Source organism: Pteropus medius, unplaced genomic scaffold (genome assembly GCF_902729225.1).
Source record: "Pteropus medius unplaced genomic scaffold, Ma_sr-lr_union100, whole genome shotgun sequence".
In the NCBI taxonomy this organism is placed as follows: domain Eukaryota; kingdom Metazoa; phylum Chordata; class Mammalia; order Chiroptera; family Pteropodidae; genus Pteropus; species Pteropus medius.
The window spans coordinates 11,006-28,191 of record NW_024350184.1 but is presented as its reverse complement, the minus strand read 5'-3'; positions in this window follow the sequence as shown (position 1 = coordinate 28,191).

Sequence of the window (17,186 nt, the reverse complement as noted above, 5' to 3'; positions counted from 1 at the left end):
CCCAGTTCCAATCTAACAGCTCTGAATCAGGTCTCTTGGCTGCCTCAAAGAGGGGGCTTTGCTGTTACCCAAACCTGGGGATCCAAATTCTGCAAAAACCGACCATTCCCAAGAAGATTTTTAGCTGTCTCTAAGTTTGGGGAATGACTGCATTTAGAATGGCTTTTTCTCAATCTATGGAGAGAGACCCATGAGTGAGATGATAGACCAGATACTTAATAGTTGAAGGGGAGACTTGGGCCTTAGATGAGGATACGTGGCAACCCTTTTCTCCTGGGAAGTTGAGGACCAAGATGGCCTTAGCATCAGAATTTTGTTTAGTGGGGCTACAAATTAAAATGTCAACAACATATTGGAGTTTTGTTTCTGGGGTAGTTGGAGTTCCCAAAGGTCTCATCCTAGAGCTTTCCCAAAGAGGTTTTGGCTATCCTGGTACCTCTGTGGAAAGACAGTCCAGGTGTAGTGGGCAACTTCATGAGTTGCCCACTGCTTAGGATCTGTCCATTCAAAGGCAAACAATGGCTGGTTTTCAGGGTGAAGGGGGAATGCAAAAAACATCCTTAAGGACTAACACTGTAAACCATTTTGCATCTGAAGGAACTTGAGTTAAGGTAGATTTAGAACAATAGGTTGAAGGGGAATTACAGTCTCATTAATAGCCCTTAGATCCTAGACAATAGGATATTTTCCAGATGGTTTTTACCAGTACAATAGGAGTATTATAGGGGCCTGGCAGAGGACTATTAGTCATTCATGGATAAGTTTGTCAGTTAAGGGTTTCAGCCTTCTATGAGCTTCTGGCATTAATGAAAATTGGCATGGATATCCTGCCATCTCTTTCAGCCCGATTTTCATGAGTGAAAACTGAGTAGCTTTTCCAGGCATTTCCTTACCCTACACTATAGGGTTAACAGCTGATTGGGATGGGTTCTGCAGGAACTTCCTTTGAGGCAAGGTTTGAGGTTAATAGGAACATTAAAAGGCTGGGCTCTCAGGAAGTGTTTAAGGAGCTGGAGGTTTGTCCCAAGAGCCATGCTAAGTCTCTCTCCATTAAGGGGTAAAAATTCTGGGAAATTAGGCAGTCTTAGAGGCTACAGTAAAAGGGTGGGGTGGAAGCCACTGTTTGGGTGCTACTCCTGTGCTGGTGTAAATCTTGGAGGTTAAAGACCCAGCATGTTCTGTCAGGACCAAGTAGTTGGCTTCCATATTAATCAGAAAATTGATCTGCTTACTAACATCCGTGGGTTGGATGACCATGGGCGGTCAGGAGGTTGGACCACCCTGGGCAATAAATACAGAAAGTGCCAAGGCCTCAATGCTCAGCAGCTCTGATGTTTCATGAAAAAGTGAAGGTTCCAGGAAAGAAGGCTGAGTGGTGGGATGGATGGCATATGACAGAGCTAAGAGAAGGGTGGCCCTTCTCCAATATAGGTCAGAGATTCTTGGGTAGTGGCCTGGGGTAGGGACTGGGGGTCAGAGTCTGGAGTCTACATAGATTTCTCTGAAGGCCAAAAAAAAAATCCACCCCCCTAAAAGATGCATCACTCTTAGGGAGAAGACCTTTCCTCAGGGATCCCTTTTTGACCAGTTCCATTCCCAGGCCTCCCTGGAGGCTTAAGTATGGTGGTCTGGGAAATGGAGAAAGTGAGTAAGAAAAAAAATATATTATAAAGAAAAGAGTAAGAGTAAGGGAGGTCAGGAGTGACATCAGAAGTATGGCAGCAAGAAGGATCTCTGCTGATCTCTCTCCCTGAAATTACAAGAAACTGAACACCTACATCCCAACAGACAATACCCAGCCTGCACACAAGCACATATGAGAGATCTATCCATCAGAGCATCTTAAGGTGGGCAAAATGCATGAGACAGGGGAGGAAAGAGAAAGAGGAATGGGGACAGGTACTGCAGAATGCAGCCCAGAATTTCTGCATTACATGGTGGTTTTTAACTCTTCAAAAGCCCAAGCAGTCCTCCTTGGGCAATCAGCATATTCCATGCAGCAGAGTCCAGTGGGCAGGGCAGAGAACAAGACAGACAGAATACAGAAGAGCGAGAGCTGTGTGTGAGCATCCGCCATTGCCAGGCAGAAAGCTGAGTCCAAGAACCTGTCTGCATTCTACAAATGTCCCCCCAGCCCCAGTGCATGCCTGCCCACACCCTCCCAGAGTAGCAGGAAGCCCCAGCTGGCTGCTACTGCAAAACTGGCACTTCAGGGACTCTTCAGAGCTCAGATCTCATTTGCTCCTGGAACTGAAGCAACCTGGTTGAAGAGGAAACACACATTTCCCCAAGAAATAAAGAGCATTTTTACCCCCAAATAGAGATCGAGGAGGCAGGGACAATGCATGAGATTTAGGCACCACCTGCTAGTAATCAAAAGAAAAACCTCTTGTCAACCTACTAAAAAGTTAAAACTATATTATAAATTTTCTTAAAAAAAAAAAAAATTACAATCTCATTAAGCCAAAATGGAAAAATAGTTCATCAAACACCTTGAACAACCAAGGTGACAAGGCAGCTCAGAAGAAAATGAAAAATCTCCAGAAAATGACATTGAATTGATATAAATATGATACATATCAGTGATCCCCAACAGGAAGCCCCAGGAGTGACACCATTTAGGAACCAAGGATGAATACTCCTATGAGAATCTAATGCCTAATAATCTGAGGTGGAGCAGAGGCAGTGATGCTAGCTAGCACTGGAACAGCAGCAAATACAGATGAAAGTTTTTCTCATTCACCCACTGTTTACTTCCTGCTTAAACAGGCCACAGTACTGGTACTTGTTCACACGAGGGTTGGGGATCCCTGATGTAAATGATAGAGAACTCAAGATTGCACTGCTGAAAAAACAATATGCAAGAAAATTCTTATCAACAGGTCGATGAAATTAGAAATAAAATCAGTGAACGACGGGAATACTTTATCAAAAAGATATGAAGCTCTAAAAAAGAACTAAAAACTTCTAGAAATAAAGAACTCACTAAAAGAGATGAAGAATGAAACAGCAGGCTTAGGAAATAGAGCTAACCAGGCAGAGGAAAGAATTAATGATATTGAAGACAAATCTGGAAATGATACCCAAGAAATAAGAGAATTGAGAGTGAAAAATAAAGGAAGACATCTACAATGCCTAACACCACCAGAAAAAGCAATATAAGAATAATAAGTATACCAGAAGAAGAGGAGAAAGGTACAGAGAGCCTATTCAAACAAATAGTAGAATAGAATTTCCCAAACCTCTGGAAATGACTGGATCCTCAAATCCAAGAAGCAAACAGAACCTAATTATCTCAACAAAAAGGGCATCTCCAAGACACATTCTATTAAAATTGTCAAAACTGAATGACAATTAGATTATCATCTGACTTTTCGGCACAAACTTGATAAGCTAGGATGGAGTGGAATCAAATATTCAAGCTAATTGGAAGAAATTACCAGCCAAGAAGAATATATTGAGCAGAGTTCTCCTTTGGATATGAAAGAGAAATAAACGACCTTTTCAGACATAGAAAAGATGAGAGAATTTTCCATCGCAAGACCTGCATTACAAAATATAAGGGTCATTCTACCCAAAACCAAAGGACAATAATATACATATCCATAAGTGAGATGACTAACAGAAAGGAAAAAAAAAGAAAGTGAAACCCTATTAAGGACATAGTATTATAAGCTCAAATACTACACATTTGTTAAGGGTTAAAAAACACACACACTTTAAAATGAGAAGAAGACAGCTACTGCAACCTACAAATAAATGCTCAGCATAAATAGGGATAATTAGAGACAACAAAAAAATAAAAGGGGAAAGGGGAAAGGGGAAAGATCTGAACCTGCAAAGGGGAATGGAGATAATGTAGAAGAAAGAAGATGCTATATATATAAAACTTTTCTTTCATAAACAATGGTAACTACACTAAAAAATCCAGAACTGAGACACATAAAATAAAATACAAAAGTGGGAAAAACCATAGGACACCACAAAATTTAACAGAAACACAAGGATAAAAAAAAAATGAAGATACCAAGCTACCAGAAAACGAAAGATAAATGGCTATAGGAAATCCTCATGTATCAATAATCACACTAAATGTAAATGGACCGATCTCACCAATAAAGAGGTACAGTGTAGGAGACTGGATCAAAAAAAAAAAAAAACAACCACATGCCGCCTTCAAGAGACATCTTAGCTGCAAGGACAAATATAGATTCAAAGCAAAAGAGTAGAAAACAATACTCTCTGCTACACACAGCATCCAGAGAAACATGGGTTTAACTGTATTTCTATCTGATGAAACAGACTTCAAGATAACAATGGAAAAAAGACAATGGTGGACACTTCATAATGATAAAAAGGACAATATATCAAGAAGACATAACATTTATCAGCATATATGCTCCCAATCAGGGAGCAACAACATATAGGGAGCAACTATAACATAATTCCAGGGAGAAACTGACACAAACACAAGTAAAGACCTAACCACTGACAACTATGGATAGGTCATTCAAACAAAAAATTAATATGAAAATAACCTTAAATGACACATTAGACCAACTGGACATAATCAATATTTAGAGAACATTTTTATCTTACAATACTAGATTACACATTTTTCTCTAGTGCTCATGAAACATTCATAAGGATAGGTCATATATTGGAACACAGAATTAGCTTCAACAGATTTTAAAAAATTGAAATAATACCAACCATACTCTCACCACAATGCTTTGAAACTGGAGATCAACTACCAAACAAAAGAAAAAAAGGAAAACTCAAAAATATGTAGAGATTAAACAACATGCTACTAAAGAATAACAGGTTCAAAGAAGAAATAAAAAGAGAGGAGATACATAGAAATATACCAGAATAAAAACACAACCTATAGCAAAAGTAGTAATGAGATAAAAGTTCATATCATTACAGGCCTATAAAGAGCAACAAGAAAGATCTCAATAAACAACAACATTACACCTTAAAAAAAAAAAAAGATAAAGGAAAACAATCAAAGCCCAAAGTCAGCAGGAAAAATAATAATAATAAAAATTAGAGCTGAATTAAATAAAATTGAGAACAAAAAGAAATAGAAAAAATGAATGCAAAGAGCTGGTTTTTGAGAAGATTAATAAAATTGACAAATCCTTGGCTAGACTCACAGGAAAAATAAAATAACAAATTTAAAAAAAAATCAAAGGAAAGAGAAGTTATGACAGATACCACAGAAGTCCACCAAAGTACTGAACAAGAGTACTAAGAAGATTAATTCAATAACCTAGAAGAAATGGAGAAGTTAGAAATATACAGCCTTCCTAGCCTAAATCATGAAGAACTGGTAAGTTAAATGGAGTGATAACATTAAGGAAATTGAACAAGCATCAAACCCTCAAAAAAAAAAAAATGCTCAGGAGATTGCTTTACTTCTACCAAACATTCCAAGATGATTTAATACCTGTTATTTTCCAGCTTTTACAAAAACTGAAGTGAGTATTTTCTAATGAATTTTATGAAACCAACCTAACCTTGATACCAAAACTTGGTAAAGATAACAAGAAAAAAAAGCAATAGACAAAATCTCTGATGAAAACACATATATTAGCAAATCAAATAAACGATACACAAAAAAGACAATACATCATGATCAAGTGGGAGTAGGGATAGCCCAAAACTATCTGTCTTGTCTTCTGGGCTTGGCTTGTCTCTCATGCCAAGTAAGACAGGTGGAACAACCTAAGTCCATCTAACTTGTCTCCTGGTCTTTGTCTCTTATGCCACCTGGAGTGATGTGAAGCTAATTCAAACATAGCCCTCCACGGACACAGGAGGCAAAGAAAGAGGACTGCTGGCCCAGCAGCCCCAAGGAGGACAATGAACAAAGTGTTCCCCATGCTGTGCTTACCCCCATGGACACTTCCCTTTGCTCCCATGGGCACTATCTGCCCCTCTGGCCATTCCCTTGGACATTATCTCCCTGCTCCACAGGTGGTGGTCACAACACTGGCTAGGCAGCACTTCCGGCTCTCCCATCCACTGGGAAGACCCTTGTTCCCCAGAATGAGGCAATTCCCCTCCCTCTGCTCACATATAAAACAATGCCTGCTCTTGGCTGGCTGCCTTTTCCTGCAGCTCGAACCGACCAGGTACTGAAGCCTTGTTGTATTGTGAGTAATAAACTGCATGTCTCATTCTGCTGGCCCTCCTGGTGTTTTTTGTTTTGTTTTGCTTTTTCAGAATATCAAAGACCCACGTGCCAGTTCCTGGCTTGGAACTCCTGTTAAAATTGGCAGGATGTTCCGGAAAACACCCCGGTGGAGGTAGCCTCCTCTACTGGGACATCCAGGGGGAATCCAGAGTCTGCCAAGGGGAAGCCCATGTGGAAGTTGGCTGGGAGGAATCCTGATGCTGAGGGGAATCCCCGGGGTGGGCCTTCAGGCCCATATTGTTTGAGGTGGCAAGCCTTGTAGATTCCTGGAGCCTACCACCCAGGGAATGGGGGTACACCTCCACTACGCCTATGAGCCTCTTAAGTTTCTGCTGAAAGTAGGGAAGTATTGTTTCCTAAAAACTAAGGAGCTACAGGCAGCGCAGTGGGATGGCCCTTCCTGCAGGTCCTACGTGAAGCTATTACCCAACAGATGCAGGCCGATAAAAGAGTGAAAATGCTGGAAGAGGAAGAGAAGTTAGAGACATGCTAGTCACACAGGCTAATAATAAAGACGTCTTGGGCAACAAAACAGGCCAGTGAGCAGCTGCGGGACCTAGCCTGCCGCTTTGAGAGAGAGCAGGGATGAAAGCCAACAAGGGAGTGTGTGGCCGTACAGTCGGAATGGAATCCCTGTAAGTTGGACCCCACCGCAGAATGGGAGTTGGAATCAGATGAGGAGGTCGAACTGTCCCTCCAGAGGGAGGGCACTGGTGCAACTCAGGCTCACCGGGATATAGTTCAGAAGTTAAAGACTCAACAGGACCACCCAGCCGGGCAGGACCCAAGGAAACTGCCTCCTCCCTTAAAATATCTACACACCTCTGCCGGCCATGTACACCGGTGGAGCTGGTAGAACTGACCACCAAGTTCTGCCAGAAAGGATCAGAAGCCATTGTGGGGTGGCTTCTTTGCCTCAGGGACACGGGTGTGGACAGTGTAGTACTGTCTGGGGATGAACTGACCAGACGGCCTCTGTCACCACCCACCCTTCCTTGCACCAACGCATACGTGCGGCAATCCAGTATTGAGAAAATGTGTCGCTGCTGAATTGGTTCATGGCAGGCTGCTGCGCAGCGTGGCCAAACAAGAGGGACCTATCGATGGCCCAGCCATGTTGGATGTCTATGCCAGAGCTGCAAATGTTCCTCAGAGAGATGGGAATGTGACATGCTATTTACATCGAGCCTTTTGAGGACCTGACATGGTGCCTTTTACTGCTGGAATGTGGGACCGCATCATCCAGAAAGCCCCATCAGCCTCTTATGGAACCTTACTACCAGTCCTGTCCACCCGAGTTGGGAGAACAGTTCACGTAGCAGCATGGGCTGTTGTGGATTTGGGGGAAACTGAACTGGCTAGACAGAGAGGAGGGGCCCAACAGGTTCAAGGGAAAGAGAGAGGGTCTACTATAAGTGTACAGGTGGAGGGTAAAGGCAGCCCAGTAAAGGTGACCACAAAACAATTGTGCATGGATTTCATAAGGGCTAGGGTTGTCCCCAAAAGAATTGACAAGCAGCCTCATGCAACGTTGGTGGCCCTTTGACAGCAGCTTAAACCAGAGCAAAACTTCCAGCCCCTGCCTGGCCTCAGGAGACCAAAAGTCTCATGAAGAAGACGCCATCTACTGGTTCCCCCACAGTATTTAATGCACATTAGCCTTGGTTGATACTGGGGTCAAATGCACCCTGATTCACGGTAACCCTGGTAAGGTTCACGAGCCCCTTTCCACAGTGATGGCTATGAAGGACAGTCTGTTTGGGTGAGACAAGTGGTCCTCCCTTGTCTCACTGGAAGACTTCCCCCTTGGCCACACGAGGTTTATATCTCCCCGGTGCCCGAGTACATCGTAGGGATAGATGTGCTTTCCCGGCTGCGCTTGCAGACAACCACAGGTGAATTCCGGCTGAGAATTCTTATAGTAAAAGGTGTCCTCCGAGGTCATGCCCGCCATACCTTCCCTCCCCAACACTCCCTACTTCCCCACCCAACCCCACCGTGATCCTCCCAGTGCCACATCGAGTGGGAAATGTGAAGCAGTACCAGCTGCCCAGAAGGCACAGGAATCAGAGCAACCATTTAAGAACTGGAGGAGGTGACAATCTATCCAGCACACAGCCCCTTCAACGCCCACGGTGTGGCTGGTGCGTAAGCCCGACGACTCCTGGTGCATGACTGGAGTATAGGGAACTAAACAAAGTGGTCCCGCGTCTCCTCTGCTGTCCCTAAAGTCACCACTGTCATGGACCCTCTGAATGTGGAACTGGGAACTTACCGCTTTGTGCTGGACTTGGCTAATGCATTTTCCTCCTCAGACATTCATCTAGACACTCAGGATGAATTTGCCTTCACCTGGGAGGGACGACAATGGACCTTCACTATCTTGCCCATCAGGTATCTCCAAAGCCCCACCCTCTGCCATCGTTTTGTGGCTGAGGACTTGGTTGGTTGGACTAAACCCGCCACCATACAATTGTACGATTATATTGATGATGTCATGTTAACTTCTGATTCTCTTTCAGATCTGCGGCAAGCTGCCCCAATGTTCGTAACTCCTGCAGCGGAAAGGATGGGCCATCAATGAAAACAAGCTGCAAGGCCTTGGCTTGTCTCTCAAATTCTTGGAGATTGTCTTGTCAAGTAAGACAAAGGTGATGCCCGTGGCAGTTATAGATAAGATTCAGGCTTTTCCTCTGCCCACCACAATTAAACAACTACAGGAGTTTCTAGGTCTCATGGGATATTAGAGGGATTTTATACCACACCTTAACACAGCTGGTATTCCCCCTCTATTGTCTGATTTGTAAGAGGGCCTTCTAGGAGGGAGGAATAATACACAGCCTTTATGGCTGCCAACAAGCGATGGGAACAGTACAAGCACTATGCATCTCCGATCACGCACGCCTATGCAAATTCGATGTACATGTTAGCACAGATGAATATACCTGGGGTTTCTGGCAATGGCAGGAACAGATACATGTTCTCTTACGTATTTGTAAAGGTAACCACATAGCAAAGATTCATAAAAAAAGGAGGAAAGGGTAGACTAACAAAAGCCAACCAAAATAAAGAAAACAAACACAAAGACAAGGAAGGAACAGAAACACTGAGCTACCAGAAAGCAAAAGATAAAATGGCTATAAGACCTCATATTTCAATAATCACCCTAATGTAAATGGACTGAACTCACCAATAAAAAAGCATAGAGTTGCAGAATGGATCAAAAAACAAAACTCAGCCATATGTTGCTTCCAGGAGACACATATCAGCTCCAAAGTCAAATATAGATTCGAAAATGATATTTCAAGCAAATGACATTCAGAGAAAAGCAGATGAAACAGAATTCAAAATAAAAAAGGTAAAGATACTGAGGTATTCATAATGATAAAGGGAATCATGCACCAAGAAGACATAACACTTATTAAGATCTATGCTCCCAATCAGGGAGCCCTGAAATATGTGAAGCAATTACTAACAGAACTAAAGAGAGAAACAGACCAGAGCACTATCGTAGTAGGAAACTTAGATACTCCACTGTCGGAAATGGACAGATCATCCAAACAAAACCAGTAAGGACATAACATCCTTAAATGACACATTAGACCAACAGAACATAATAGACATTTACAGAGCCTTCCATCCTCAAACAGCTACTTATCCATTCTCTATTGCACATGAAACATGCTCAGGAATTGACCACATACTGGGACACAGAAATAATATCAAATATAAGAGGGCTGAAATCATACCAACCATATTCTCTGATCATAATGCTTTGAAACTAGAGATTAACTAAAAAAGAAAGCAGGAAGAACCACATGGAGATTAATACATGGAGATTAAACAACTATGGAAGAATAGCTGGATCAGAGAAGAAATAAAAACAGAAATCAAGAGATATGTAGAAACGAATGATAATCATAGTACAAAACATCAAAACTTTTGGGACATGAGAAAAGTGGTCCTAAGAGGAAAGCTCATATCATTACAGGCCTATCTCCAAAAAAAGAATGAGCCCAAATACACAACCTAAAGCTTCATCTTAAAAAACTAGAAAAGGAAGAACAAATGAAGCCTAAAATCAGCAGAAGGAAAGAAATATTCAAAATTAGAGCAGAAATAAATGAAAGTGAAAACAAATAAAAAAAATAGAAAAATAGAAAAATAAATGTAACTAAGAGCTGGTTCTTTGAGAAGGTTAATAAAATTGACAAACCCCTGGTTAGACTCACTAAAGAAAAAAAGAGAAAGGACACATAAACAAAATCAGGATGAAAGGGGAAATTATGACTGACATTGCAGGAATACAAAGGATCATACCAGAATACTATGGAAAAGTACATAACATCAAATTTAATAACCTAGAAGAAATGAACCAGTACTTAGAAAAATACAACCTACGTAAACTGAATCAAGAACTGAAAAATCGTAATAGACTGATCAGCAGTATGGAAATTGAAATGATCATCAAAAACCTACCAAAAAGTAAGAGTCCAGGACCAGGTGGCTTCACCAGGGAATTCTAACAAACATTAAAAGAAGATTTAATAGCTATTCTCCTCAAACTCTTTCAAAACATCAAAGAGGAGGCAATATTTCCCCGCTCGTTTTATGATACCAAAACTTGGTAAAGATAACACAGACCAATATTGCTCATGAACACTGATGCAAAAATCCTAAATAATATACTAGCAAACCAAATACAACGACATATTAAAAAGATTACACACCATAATCAAGTGGGCTTCTTTCAGTGGCACAGAGATGGTTCAACGTACACAAATAAATTAATGTGATACATCACATAAAAAAATTAAAAAATAAGAATCATATGATCATATCAATAGATGCAGAAAAGCCTTCAACAAAGTACAGCATCCATTTATGATTAAAACACTGAAAAAAATCGGTATGGAAGGAAAGTACCTTAACATAATAAAGGCCATATATGACAAGCACTCAGCCAACATTATATGTAATGGTGAAAAACAAAACATTCCCTCTAAATCAGGAAAAAGGCAAAGCTGTCCATTATCACCACTGTTATTCAGTATTTGTAATGGTAACCAAATACGTATTCAACATTGGAGGTCCTGCTGCAATCAGGCAAGAGAAAGATACAAAAGGCATCTAAATAAGAAACGAAGAATTCAGACTGTCACTATTTGCGGATGACATGATTCTCTACATAGAAAACTCTATAGACTCCACAAGAACACTACTGGAAACAATAAGCAAATACAGTAGTTTCTGGGTACAAAATCAATGTTAAAAAAATCCATAACATTTCTATACTCTAAAAATGAAGTGTCAGAAAAAGAAGTGGAAAAATAGTTCCTTTTGCAGTTGCAACAAAAAGAATAAAATACTTAGGAATACGTTTAACGAAACATGTGAAGAACTTATGTAATAAAAACTATAAGACCCTATTAAAAGAAATGGAAAGATATTCCATGTCCTTGAATTGGAAGAATCAGCATGGTTAAAATGACCATATTATCTAAAGCATTATATAAATTTAAAGCAATCTCCATCAAAATCCCATTGACATTTTTTAAACAAATAGAACAAAAATTCATCAGATTTGTATGGAAGCACAAAAGACCCTGAATTGCCAAAGCCATGCTGAGAAAAAAGAACGAGGCTGGAGGCATCACTCTGCCGACTTCAAATTATACTACAAAGCGACAGTAATCAAAACAGCATGGTATTGGCAGCAAAACAGACACATGGACCAGTGGAACAGAATCGAGAGTCCAGAAGTGAACTCATATTTACATGGGCAAGTAATTTTTGACAAAAGAGCCAAAAACATACAGTGGAGAAAGGAAAGCCACTTCCATAAATGGTGGTGGGAAACTGGATAGCAAACTGCAAAAGAATGAAACTGGACTATTGTACACACCAAAACTAACTGAAAATAGATTAAGGACATGAAAGTAAGACCTGAAACAATAAAATGCATAGAAGAAAACAGGAACTAAACTCAGGGACCTTGAACTTAAAGAGGATTTTATGAATTTGACCTCAAAAGCAAGGGAAGTAAAACCTAAAATAAATGAATGGGACTACATCAAATTAAAAAGCTTCTGCTCAACAATGAATGAATGAATAAAATATATATTTAAAAATATGTAATACAGCTGGAATAGTAGTCCAAATCCTGATAGATCCACTTTTTGTGTTAATCACTATACATGAAAGAAAAGTATTAAAAGTGTCTAAAAAGAAAATATTTATTTAGGCAAAAGAACTGCTATCCAAGAGACACAAATTGAGGTAGCAACCCAAACTGCTCTCTGAAAGATAAAAGAAAGGAAGGGTTTGTAAAGGCATAAAGCACAAAATGTAATTCTTTCCTGCAAATGAAGGGCTCCAGTTAGTTTAACAGTGATAGCCTAGTTCCAATATGCAAACAAGGGGGGATGAAAACATGAGGAATTAAAATCCATATATGTCTCCCAAAAGTTGTTGTTCTGGGATGTCTCGGCTAGGCCCTGAGTTGAATTTAGAAATCGGTTAGCAACTTAACAGCAGCTGAGAACTGAGGCAGAAGATATGCACAGGCCCAGATTCCTTAACAGCCTCCTGATGCTATTGCAATGCTTAGCCCATTTATTTTTCCCCTCGTTATTATAGTTGATCCTTAAACAAAAGTTTGAGCAGTTTCACTTATATGGATTTTTTTCCCAATAAATATACAGGCATCCCTCCATCTTCCTGGGTTTCACCTCAGTTGTTTGAACTAACCATGGATTGAAAATAGTATTTTCATTCTACAGTGGTTAATCATGGATCCAGAGGGCTAACTATATGTAATGTTCAATGCCATTTAATATAAGGAACTTGAACATCCACGAATGTGGGTATCTGTGAAGGTAGAGAGGTATTGGGATATGGAAACCAATATTTTGGGGGAGTCAAAAGTTACACTAACCCCTGAGTTCTTCCAGGATCAACTGTACTACTCAAATGTATTTGTTCTTCAGAGCAGTTAATGTGTATCAAGTAGTTCCAGGCTAAAACAAAAATAAAATAGTTTTGGCTAGTTTTTTAAAAGTAACAAAAATTATACCAGTAAGAGACAGTTAAGGTCTTCCAATATTTTTCCAGAGAAACCAAGTCATATATTCTACATTTTGCTTACAAATCTCTTCAACTAAATACCCAAGTTCATCAATTATAAACTTTGTCTTCCACAAAATACTAAAATACAATTCAGCTTTTCCTCTGGTTTCCAAGATGTCACACATTTCCACTTAACTCACCAGAACAACTTTAATATCCATTTTTTTACCAATAGTCTCTTCAAAGCAATCTAGACGATAGCATTCACCTTGAAGTTTTCCAGCCTCTACTAAGTATCCAGTTCCAAAGCTGTTTCCACATTTTTAAGTATTAGTGGCAGCACCCTACTTCTCAGTATTGAAATTTGTATTAATCAGAATACTCCATAAAAAAAAAAAAAAAAAAAGCCAAAACAAAACACCAAAGCAAACCAAAAAATTGAGATGAGATGAGAAGAGGAGAAGAAATAAAAAGAAACAAGCAAGAAGTGTTAGAGGTAGAGGAAGATTTAAGAAATTGTTTCACAATATTGTGCAGGCTTGGCAAAGTGCAAAATCTCTAGTGTAGGCAGCCTTTTCTTCTTAAAGAAGCCCATCTCCATTATGGAAAGGAAATTCAAAGACTACCAATTTAAATTAAATGTTAATCTCATCTTTAAAAACTCTTTGCTAAAGATGAGAATATTTTAGTATCAAAGTAACATTAATTGTACTGGAATTAAACATCAAATCTGTATAAATTTATGGCATTTTGAAAAAACATTTGGAGAATGAGAAGGAAAATGTTGTTTTGAAAAACTGCATGATTACCAACTGTCCCTTCAACCAAACAAGTGATAGAAATTTTCTCTTTATAGAAGTATTCCAACTAATTTGTTAAGAAGGCTTGACAGAGGTTCCAGTCGAGATGGCATATTAGATAAACCCTGTGCTCTCCACCTCCCATAACCACATTAAAATTACAACTCAGTTATGGAACAATTAATATGTAGAATCAGATGAGGACTAGTTGGTCCTACACTCACATGTGGTGGTTCAGCATCTGGAAGGATATCCCCTTGAAAGAGGTCTCCCCATTGAGAAGTGAGGAGTCCCCACTTCAGAGCACTAGTGCCAAGAAAAGGACCTTCACAACATTTGGCTATGAAAAACACTGGGAATTCCATCTTTCTTGGTGAGATGGAAGGCCACTGGAAACTCATGTCCTTTTAAAGGACCTACGCAGGCTTTCTTACTCCCAGGCACTCAAGTGTTCGATTCAGTAGTTTGCATGTATCTACTATTTTCCCTACACCATTTATTGAATAGACTGTTCTTTACCTCATTGTATATTCTTTTCTCCTTTGCTGGATACTAAATGAGCATGAAGATGTATTTATTTCTGGGCTCTCTATTCTGTTTCATTGATCAATATATCTGTTTTTATGCCAGTACCATGCTGTTTTGATTATTATAGCCTTGTAGTATAGTTTGATATCAGGTAGTGTGAAATCTCCAACTTTGTTCTTCTTTTTCAAGATTGCCTATTCAGGATCTTTTATGGTTCCATATAAATTTTCAGATCATTCTGTTCTGTGAAAATGCCTTGGTATTTTGATATGGATTATAATGAATCTAGATTGCTTTGGGTAGTATGGCCATTTTAATAATGATGTTGATTCTTGCTACCCATGAGCATGGCATATGCTTCTTTTCATATCTTCTTCAATTTCTTTTTTCAATGACATAATTTTCTGAGAACAGGGAATTAAATTAACCAAGTAGGTAACCAAATTGGTTAATTATGTTTTTGATACAATTATAAATTAGATTGTTTTAATTTTTCTTTCTGAAATTTGATTATTGACATATAAAAATGCAACCAACCTCTGGATATTAATTTTGTATCCCGCTACTTGACTAAATACATTAATCAGTTTTAACAGTTTGGTAGAATCTTTAGAATTCTCTATATATAGCATCATGACATCTTCAAACGACAGTTTTACTTCTTTCCAATTTAGTTGCCTTTTATTTCTCTTTCTTATCTGATTGCTGTTAACTGGGACTTCCAATACAATCTTGAATAAACATGGTGTAGGTGGACATTCTTGTCTTGTTCCTGATCTTAAGAAAATGTTTTTAGCTTTTCTCCATTGAGTAAAATGTTCATTGTAAATCTGTCATATGTGATTTTTATTATGTTAAGGTATGTTCCCTCTATTTTCACTTTGCTGAGAGTTTTTATCATAGATATTGGATTCTGTCAAATGCTGTTTCTGCTATTGACATTATCAGAGGACTGTTCATGTTTCATTTTATTTCTATGGTGTATCATGTTAATTGATTTGCAGATATTAAACCAACCTTGCATCCTGGGAATATGTCCCATTTGATCACGGTGGATGCTTTTTTAAATGTATTTCTGAATTCAGTTTGCTAATATTTTCTCAAGGATTTTTCCATCTATGCTCATCAGGAATACTGCCTATAATTTTTTTTGTAATGTCTTTGTCTTGTTTTCTTATCAGTATAATCCTGGCCACATTCCCTTAAGGAAATAGTTTGAGAAAGGTATTAATTTTTCTTTGAATATCTGGTAAAGTTTAACGTGAAGCCATCTGGTTATGGGCTTTTGTTTGTTGGAAGTTTTGTACTTACTAATTAATAGTAATCAGTCTGCTTAGGTTTCCTGTTGCTTCCTGATTTGGCCTGGGAAGTTTGTATATTTCCAGTAATTATTCCATTTCTAACAGGTTATCTAATTTGCTGGAGTATAATTGTTTTTAGTATTTCCTTATAATCCTTTGTGTTTCTGTGGTGTTGGTTGTCACTTCTCTTTGATTTCTGATTTTATATGGGTCCTCTTTTTTTCTTGTTGAGTCTTATAAAAGGTTTATCAATTTTATTTATTCAAAGTACCAGCTCTTGCCTTTATTGGTCTTTTCTATTGTGTTTTTAGACTGCATTTCATCCATTTCTGCTTTAATCTAATTTCTTTCCTCTTATCATGTCAAGCTTCATTTGCTCTTCTTTTCCTAGTTCCTTTAGGTTTAAAGTTAGATTATTTGAATTTTGCCTTTTTTCATGAGAAAGGCCTATACTGCTATAAATTTCCCTCTTAAAAGTGCTTTAGCTATATCCTGTAGATTTCAGAGTTATTGTGTTTTCATTTAAAATGTCTTTCCGCTGGTTTTTATGGGCAGAAGATGTGGGGACTTCTCTTCACACTGACTGGTGCCCTGGGCTTACAAACCTACTGTGGGGCTGCGGTACCTCATTCCTCAGAGGAAACCTCTACAGCTGACGTATACCACCTGATTCTTAAGTGCCAAACACAGGTGAATTCCAGCTGAGAATTCTTATATCTCCACCCCTTTTTATAGTCTTAAGTTACTTCATCTTTATATACTTTGTAATACTGCTTCTGTACATCCAGTCTTCAGGTAGTTCTCAAAGATGGTTATTCTATAATTTAGTAGTCATTTTGATGTGGTCATGGATGGAGGCAGGCAAAGCATTTTGTCCATCAATTAGAAGTCTTTTCTCAGGTCATATTATTTTCTCTTTATATCCTCAGTCTATGAGGTTTTTTAAATTTTTAATTTTTAAAACTTTAAAAATGTTTTGTTAAAGCTAACAGAGACATTAGGCTGGGCCTAAACAGGGTCCAGGATCATCAATATCACTGCCCTCCACCTCCATATCCTATCCTAGTACAAGGACTTCAGGGCCAGTAACACGCTTGGAGCTGTCACCTCCTGTAACAATGCTTTCTTCTGGAACACCTCCCAAATGACCTGCCTAATGCTCTTCTTCAGAAGGTGTCACTCATTTCAGAGACATGTCAATGGTAGTTTGCTTGATTTCTTCCTTTTTTTTTTTTTAAACAGAGGTTTGCTTGTAAGCAGATAATGTACCATGAACATTCCCCTATG